At 45.8% G+C, this 7,859-nt stretch overlaps 1 long non-coding RNA gene across 1 annotated transcript; it reads right to left on the bottom strand.

The window, feature by feature from the left end:
* Nucleotides 1–525: 525 nt before the first annotated feature.
* On the bottom strand, nt 526–7,023 carry LOC138689451 (uncharacterized). Its single transcript, XR_011328280.1, has 3 exons — nt 6,800–7,023; nt 5,896–5,963; nt 526–914 (listed from the first exon to the last, which is right to left on the bottom strand). It is a non-coding gene; the product is annotated as an uncharacterized lncRNA (long non-coding RNA).
* Between the last annotated feature and the right edge of the window lie 836 nt (nt 7,024–7,859).

Genomic DNA, 7,859 nt, shown 5'->3' with positions numbered 1-7,859 from the left:
GCAGCTATGCACTTGCGCATGCGAGGGTCTGCCCAAGTCAGAGCCACCAGCTGCGGGCTCCTTGCAGTGAGCCTCTCTGGGGGGTTGGTCACACAGCAGGGGAATCAACTTCGTCTAGGAAAAAAGCATCATTTCCAATCTTACCCAAACAAGAATAGCTGTTCTGAGGGGAAAAAAAAAGTCATTTTTAGTCCAAAGATAATATCTACCCAAGAATTTATTTCAGAAGAGCTACATGATCTGACTCCCTGATGTAGATGAGCCATGAGTGTCTGCTCTCTTCCCGCAAGAAAGGATCATTCATTCCCTCCCCGGGCATGATGTGGGGCTATGTTCTCAAACTTAAGGAGTGGAGATACTATACTGCCGGTAGCTTGTAAAAGTGTAGACAGATAGCTCACAGAAGCATCCTATTTGTGGCTTAAAATATACTAGTTTATCATGCAAATGATATGTCAACAGAATAGCTGTACTTGGCAATACTTCCCAAAGTAAATTAAGCAGTTAAACATACCATGTGTAATATTAAGGAGGTTATGTGTTACATATAATAAGCAGATGAAGCCAAGTTGTCAGGAAGCCAGGTTTTCTCAGAAATCTGAAATTCAACTCAAAGGAACCAAGGTGCGTGCATCTTCCCACTCGAGCAATGCAGAGAGGGTGATGTTTGGGAAAAGCGGGGTCATGTTTCTGCCAAGACACCTCCAGGTGATGTGGTCCCAGCTGGGGCCCCACCAAGGTTTTATCCGTGAGACAAATGGTCCAGTCTCAGCTCCCCAGCTGGCATTTCAAGAGCTGGTGCACACTGTGGGCTTACATTGTGCATTTTTCACAGCTTGAGCTCCGTGCGTCTGGGAACTATTTGCAAGGGTAAAAATAATGCATGATCCAATCTTCTCAAGGCTTTTCACTTCCTGGAGGGTGGAAATACCAGGCAGGGGAAAAAAAAAAAAAAAAAAAAGCTCTTGGATTATTTCAGCTCCACAAATTGTTCCCTGAGGCAAGTAAATGTTGTAAAAAACATACACAAATATTCAGATTCAAGTTTAACCAAATACCAGGACATTTGGATTTATTCAAGTGTCAGCAGCCCCCAAGCTTTCCTAGTTATTTCAGGCTCCCTTACATCAGCAAATGTTTTCTGTTTCACAGAAACTCAAAGTCAAACCTGGGGGCTCACAGGGCCTGAAAGAGTCAAATAAAAACGTTCCCTGCCTGCCCCACGAACCAGCTCATTACACTCCAGCCCTCACACCGCTCTCCAATATGAAAATGGCTCCAGTGATTTATAGAGAATCAAAGCTAAAATCCCATTTGTTTACAGACATGATGCTTGGCTTTAGGGTGTTGTTTTAAAGCAATGCAATGGAGTGAGACACAGAGATGAGTGCTTCTCATTCCCACCTTGCCTGGGATGCTGGTTCCACCCAGACCCCAGCCCATACCTCCTCTTCTCCAGCACCTCCAGACTCTCCCAGGTCCCCTAACCCATTCAGCACCCATTGTCTTCGTGGGCACCTGATTTTGAAGGGAAGGCTCTTATCTCACTTATGTTCCAAATTTCAAGACTGCTGTGAACCTTTAGGCTAATATTTTTCACACATACTAAAAAATCATCCCTCCCCCTGCACACATGTGTGCACATTCCTCACGGTCTGCTTCCCCTCAGGGCCCCATGGGCCTGAAGAGACAATAAAATTTAGGTGAAGTAGGTGTTTCTTAGGCATTTTCTACAGTTCATGACCCTGTTTAAACCCCTGTGAGAAACACAGTAGGATGCATCACATAACTCTGAAAAAGGATAGTTTTGAGTTAATTGCTTCCAAAACATCCAGTGATGAGAAATCCAGCAATATGACCAAATCATTTCCTTTGCTGTTGAAAAACACCACCCTGCTCCTGGGCTGGGCTGTCCTGGCAAAGCCGTCCAGGCACTGATGCTTGTGCAGCTTTTCCCTGCCATGTTGTAAGGCTCTCCAGTATGACCATTTCCCTTCCTGCAGGTGCAATTGTGCCATCCACCAGCTATTACCCTCTCTTTGCTAAATTAAGCAGATCACGCTCCTTGATTTGCTCTCTGAATGGTGTGATTTCCTATTCATTAGTCTTTTTCTGGCTCTTCTTTGAATCTCCTCCAATATTTCCACACCTTTTTTGAACTGTGGATACTGTGCCAAGTACAGGGGTAACATAACCTTCCTATGCAAAACCGGCCGGAGGAGCACAAGTTGCTCATCAGTGACCTCCTGTCTCCCCAGGGCTTTCCTGAATCATCAGTTACCCAATCCTGCAATTATTCCCTGCATTCCCTGGCTCCACAGCTGGGCTTCCTTCCCCAGCTCTAGCCATCTAGGAGTTATATGTTTTAAGTAAGGTACTCCTCTAAGATGTCTCCACTGTTGCTAGAGAGAAATAGGCGTTGTCCGGAGGTGATTCATCCCACTCTAAGGGATATCTAAGGTACAATGAATAGCTCATGTTCTGGAGGTGCCTCCAGCCTTCCTAGGACTAGAAGTGGACCCCACATACCGAACATTTAGATGGCCTCAGTTAAGTGAGATGAATGCTCTGACATTTGACCATACCAAAATACCATGTTTACTTGACCCAGGGCTGCCAAGCAAACCCAAGGTGCTATATCATTAACTGGGGCTCTGTAAGGGCTGCTTTTCTTCCCCAGTCTTTGTGTCACTTTTAACATTTATCACTGAGGATTTAACAGATTCTTCTCTTTTATTCCCTGGCTCATTGCTGGGGACATTAAATGGGAGAGGGTCAAGACCAGCCATTTAGCGTCTCCATGAGAAACAAAGCTGTTTGATGTGGAATCTCCTTTTAGGACTCCATTTGGAAACCAATTACAAACCCCATTTATTTAATGTGCACCATGTTGATTTTGGATGGCTCCACTTTATCCATTAGCATGTCCTGTGATACAAAGCCAAATGCTTTTGAGAAGTTTGACCAACTTAAGAATAAGTGTAGAGGGTGACAGCTGGCCTCCCTTAGACTGGTGGGCTTTGAAGGCAGAAAGGATTATCACAACCAGGGGTCTGACCTCCCAAGTAACACTGACTATAAAATTTCATCCATTAGGCTCCTTTGAAAATCCCAACTATAAATCTTTCAGGTCCAATCCTTTCCCTACATAGCTCCCCTGGGAGCACCACAATTGCTCAGAAAGCTCAACAGGATCCTGGTGGGGTCAGGGAGAGAAGGGTCTGGCTCCAGCCGTACTCAGGTCTCTTCTACCTGTATTGACCTAGCAGCAGACTGCCGAAAGGATTCATATTTTCCATGCTGCTAATTTTAGGCCTTTGCTTTCCAACACCCACAGACTTGGAGACACAGCCCACTGCCTCGCTGCAGCTTAAATGCTTTCTAATGGCCTCAACCCAGAGATTTACACTGAGCCAACTCACTTTGAAACCCGTCCATAAAAACACCTTCTGCAAACAGATTTGTTTCATTATCGTTGGGCCTGAAAGTGCCTCAAGTAACAAACAACTTCAAACTCCTTCAAATTTATTGTGGCGCTAGGTTTGCACTTCATTTAAATCTTGTGTACCTGGTTGCATGTGTTATGGGGGGACAGGCAGGGGAGGGTGGATGGAGAGCCCTGGTGCAATGTATCAGTGATTATGGTGCAATAAATATTGGATGGAGGATCTATGATAACATCTATTACAGCTTTATGAAATATTGATAGTGTCTGAATACATATTGCCTCCTGAACAGCTCGTTCGGAGATGTTTAATGAAAGACATCTGTCGTTTTATCCTTGAATCTACATGCAGGCGAAGTATAGTCTCTATCCTCACTGTAATCTCAGTGAGGGCTTCCAGAGCTGTAAGGAAATGGCATGAAATACTCAGGCTCACCTATCCAGAGGGGCGGAGAGGAAAGAGACAGAGACTGTTTTATGTATACGAGCCTTTCATTTTGGAAATGAATTAACTTTGTGCTCCTCTGAAATCAATCCCTGCACAGACAACTGGCTTTAATGGGACCAATAAAAGACTGCGCAGGCTGCTGCGGTGAAACGGTAGGAGAGAGCGGGGACTCCCAGGAAAATCAGCTCATCCTTCAGACTTTTATCCCTGATTGTGCACTTCCCACCATTTAACCCTGCGTGCAACACTGGGGCTCAACACCCTTCCCCTGCATGATCCAAACACACTAGTCTGTGATACACATTCACCCCAAATGTTCAACATATTCCCAAATTAATGACACGTGATATTATTTCTCGCCTTGTAAGGTCTCTCCAGGCATGCCCGCACGTGCACACACACAAGCACCCCATACACTTGATTATTTTTATCTTTACACCACAGGATTCACTTTCCTTTTAACACATCTGCCTGCACAAAGCCCAGCCTCCCCCGCTCAGCTCCTCCCAGCACAGGGAAATCGAAGCACACCATCTCCATGCACCTTTCGCTGGCAGAGCTCTAACTCCCTCTTTCCTCACGTACAAAACCCAAATGCCCCATCACACACAGCTATGTGGAGATGCAGGTCTACGATACACAGCAGTGATACCCCCCCCAAAGGCTTTCTAATGTATGGAGGTTTGAATGGAGCCCCACACACAGCTTTCTGCTGCCACTTGCACACTGTGCCATCTCATCCATCCTCCTCTTGGCCCATCCTTCAAACTGGACAGCTAAATGGCGTGTGTGTGTGTGTGTGTAATTGTTTTCCTTCCACAACCCCCTTCTTATTCTGTTGGGGAAAGAAAGGTTTCTCTGGCTGTCCTACAGCATCTTCACAAAAGACAGGCAAGCCTTGTATGAAGATATGTCCTGAAATCCTGCCCCAGGGACAAAATGCCCACAGGCTTCCCAGGGATGGAGAAGTTTCAATGCACAACAGTGACCCTCTTTGTTCATCTCCTGGTTGTGTCTAGAGCAAACCCAGAGACATTCCCTTGGCAAAGGACATACTCCCTGTTGATCCTGGAAGCAGAAGGTGACCCTGTGCTGTGAAGATGGAGTGTGGTACCACCCAGACAAGAACCAGTTCATCACCCCCTGCTCTTGGCAAACAAATGTTTCCGCTGCTCCTGCCCTGAGCCACAGCCCCGGGTAATGAGACAGACCTCCCAGGCTTGACCACAACAGCTCCAACCCAACCCTAAGGCCAACCCGTTGACTAAAGTAAAACAGCAAAAGGTTCTTGGAAACCTTGGAGTCACCATGTGTTTTTCCTTCCAGATGGTAATTCTAGATGTTCACCCCTGGGTGCTGCTAAATAGGACAGAGCCAATGGAAGCATCAACAAACAGCCTTTCCTTTTACCTGGGCAGAGCCTGCAAAGCTGATTTCAGCCCATTTAACCCCAGATTGTGACAGTAAAACTGGTCCATGGACCTGCCTGGCAGCATCCTCCCATCCCGGCCCTGCTCACACACACTCATTTGGAATGAATCCTTTCACCTTTAGTCTTAACTAGAAAGAATAAACTTTGACAGTCCAGGGACCACCAAACTGAGCGTCCTCAGTTGTCTCCCCAAGGATAAGAACCCTAATGAAACCTTATTTCGCAATGTTTTCTTCTCCCCCACAGACGATCCTTCCACTGAACCATGGACATGCAAGGCAACACCAAAAGAGAAATCAGAAATGAATGTGATACCTCAGACACACGTTTTCTGCAGCATCTCATAAGATCAATAGCTGCTTACAAGCAACACTTCCCTGGGAACATTTTCCCCCGCCATGAACCACCTTATCCATCCAGCAACAGCCAGAGTCACTGAGGAGCAATACAACACCTCTCTCACAATTTGTTACCACGTAGGAGAGTCTACTGCATTTACAAAAAAACCACGCAGCACTCCCCTGGCTCTCTGAATTAATGATGGGTGCGATTGTGTTTCTCTTTACTTACTCAGCAGGAGGAATCCCAGCACCGGAGCCACCTCTGCTCTTCATGCAGGGAAGCATCTCCTCCACAGCCTGGGCATGAGAAAAAAATGCAAAGTGCTGTAAAAACATTGTCAGAGTCATTTCTTGGTCCTGTCCCTTTGCACTTGTTCAATTTTCCTCTGTATGGGCTGTGAGGTAGGAGAAACTTCTCACTCCATGCTTGTACAGAGACCAGCCCTGAGAAGATCTTAAGAAAGGCATGAAAGTACAAATGTAATGCAGGTGATAGATGATAACCTGTTTTTGTTTTTTTTTTTCTAGTCTCATTTCTTAGTCCAAAATGTGTGTCTGTCTTTAGTGAAAACTCAGCTTAGCATTATAAGCTTAGCTTCTTAAGAAATTGGCTCAATTTTAGCACTATTATTTTATGAAAATGAGCGTAAGATCTTGCCTCTTCCAGTAAATGATACCACTTTCTAGCTGAGGTTTCAAACCAATTCAGTGAACGCCCTGAAAGCACTTGTGTGGACATTTCTTACTATGGTAACTTAAATGGGGTGTTAAATAGCATCTTTAGCTAAATCAATGTCAGTTTAAATAGTAGTGAAAGAAAAATAAACACATGCTCCTCCTGACCATTTATCCCCTCCCTAGATTATTTTCCCAGCCCCAGTTTGGGAGCAAAGTGCTCCAGGCTCGCAGCTCACCCATCACCAAGCAAGATCAGATGCATGCGGTTAACTGCAGGTTTAGCACTGATGTGCATCGGGTTGGTGCTGCCCATTCCCCTCCTCAAAGAGACCAGTCCATAAGCTCAACTCATCTCTGCCCAGCCTCTGATTAAGGTTCTCTGTTTGAGCATGCACACCATAGAGACAGCAACTGAAAACAACCATTCGTCCTTTCCCATCCCACCCTCCCTTCACCTTCCATCTTCCGCAGCAGCATATTTCTTCTACCTCCCTCCGTCAACCCCCTTTCAACAGCATTGCCCTTCCTGCTGCCAAATGGATGCTTAGGAGCATGGAGACAGTAAAACATTGCTCTAATGTCCCTTGCTGATGCATAGTCTCCTCCCATTATTGGTATAACAGCATCAGGTTATACGCTGTTAATAGCCTTTCCACTTGTTTATAGCTTCGCTGGCATCATTCCTAGATTTAGCACTGCTGTTTTACTTCCCCTCGCTGGTTTGGGGACGACCTCCCCTCAAGCAGCGGCACTCACGTGTCATGTGTACAATGTGTAATTCAACATGCGGGAGCTGATGGGGGGCATTACCAGCAATCAGCACATCAAAAACACATTACAACAAAGCTGGCAAACCTCATCTTGGATGGGGCACGGAGAAAGGGGTTTTTTTGGTTTTTTTTTTTTTGTGAAGTAAGTGAATAATTCATAGGCAAACCATTGACATGATAAATTCCTCCATTCCTCCCTTTTGTGAATTGACAGCGAACAACTTTCCAATTCCTCCCCTCTGCATTTTCATTATCCGGAATTATTCACTAAACAATTGCTTGGAATAATTCTGGGGAGCAAATTCTCTGCTGGGGATGTCGGCGCTGACGTCAGTGGAATTAGTGCCAGCAGGAGCTTTGGTTCAGAGGCGACAGGCCGTCCACAAGCCTTTCATCACAAGGATTTGGGCTCTAGATTTTGAGCCATGCTGATTAGCTGTGGCAGAGCAGAGAGGCTGGACGGTCCCATTTTCTCTTCCATTAGATGAGCAGAGTTCTGCAAATCAGGTTTTCCACCGTGAATACTCATGTTTACACATTAACGGGGGTTGAAATTGCTGAGATGCAATGATATATCGCATCGGCGCTTCCAGCAGCACTTCTGCCAGCATGTTTCATCTCCAGCCCTGCAGGACAAACGGAACAAAGTGGGATTTCTACATTTCCATTTCAACTGCTGCAAATGAGCCCTGCCCTTTCCAGGAATACTCTGCACAGTGCCATACGGGCTCTCTGAACCCACCAC

The sequence above is a fragment of the Haliaeetus albicilla genome, chromosome 16 (genome assembly GCF_947461875.1).
Source record: "Haliaeetus albicilla chromosome 16, bHalAlb1.1, whole genome shotgun sequence".
NCBI classification, from domain to species: Eukaryota; Metazoa; Chordata; class Aves; order Accipitriformes; family Accipitridae; genus Haliaeetus; species Haliaeetus albicilla.
Note: the sequence above shows the minus strand (reverse complement) of the source record. Positions and strands in the feature narration are given on the sequence as shown.